This window comes from Crocuta crocuta, unplaced genomic scaffold (genome assembly GCF_008692635.1).
Source record: "Crocuta crocuta isolate KB4526 unplaced genomic scaffold, BGI_CrCroc_1.0 scaffold541, whole genome shotgun sequence".
In the NCBI taxonomy this organism is placed as follows: Eukaryota; Metazoa; Chordata; class Mammalia; order Carnivora; family Hyaenidae; genus Crocuta; species Crocuta crocuta.
The window spans coordinates 1,599,906-1,600,866 of NW_027531901.1; the positions used below are offsets into that span (position 1 = coordinate 1,599,906).

General features: G+C 58.3%; 1 protein-coding gene across 1 annotated transcript in view; it reads left to right on the plus strand.

Moving 5' to 3' along the window:
- Window positions 1-479: 479 nt before the first annotated feature.
- WDR48 (WD repeat domain 48) overlaps window positions 480-961 on the plus strand; it is a 27,093-nt gene continuing 26,611 nt past the window's right edge. The window contains exon 1 of the mRNA XM_077773980.1: window positions 480-617. The gene's annotated coding sequence lies outside the window, so the exon portion shown is untranslated. The remainder of the gene's footprint in view (window positions 618-961) is intronic.

Sequence of the window (961 nt, forward strand, 5' to 3'; positions counted from 1 at the left end):
GGCATCATCTAAACACGTGAAAGACTGCAGCCAAGTAAAAGGGGGAGCTGGACACCCCGGGCAGGGGCGCGTGACGGGCGGGGGCCACGTGACGGGCCGGGGGTGCCGTGTCACAGCTGCGGGCGGAGTGTGCAGACACGGGTGGCAGGGGACCGGGGGAGGAGCTCCGAGCTCGTCATGCGTCTGGGACAGCAGGCCGCGCTGGGCGCGCTCCAGGGTCCGGCGGCTTTGTGGAAAGGCGAGTCAAGGCGGACAGGCGCGGCGGGGGAGGGGGGGCGAGCTTCATCCCTGCTCACCCTGGACTCGCGGTCGTTAATGTCATCCTTCTCAGCTCCTCGGCGGCTCAGTGGGGTGAAAAATAAGTTTTATGTTGGAAAACAAGGGACTTTGAATTCCAGATTGGCCACTAGGAGGCCACGTACTGTTACTGCACGTCTTGTGACTTTATAAAAAGCAAATTTGGATGTATTTATCAGGTGTCCTATGTTATTCGAGATGAAGTCGAGAAGTACAATCGAAATGGAGTCAATGCCCTGCAGCTGGACCCAGCACTAAACAGGCTTTTCACGGCCGGACGAGACTCCATCATAAGAATATGGAGCGTCAATCAGCACAAGGTAAGGCGGGGTCTGCGCTCAGACACCCGTGGGCTGTCAGCCCAGCACCTCTCTCACTTTCCGATTTCATCTCCGAGCCGGGAGCTACTTGGTACACTACAGCCGGAATCCCATAATCCTCTGAGAAAACACCCGCCAGGGACTATTCCAGAGTGTTCTAGCTACGGTCAGGACTCCGTAAACTAGGTGAGCGATGCGAGCTCTCTGCTGCAAGAGAACAGAGATGGGGGGCGCCTGGGTGGCTTAGTCGGTTAAGCGTCCGACTTTCGCTTGGGTCATGATCTCGCGGTTCGTGGGTTCGAGCCCCGCGTCGGGCTCTGTGCTGACTGCCAGCTCAGAGCCTG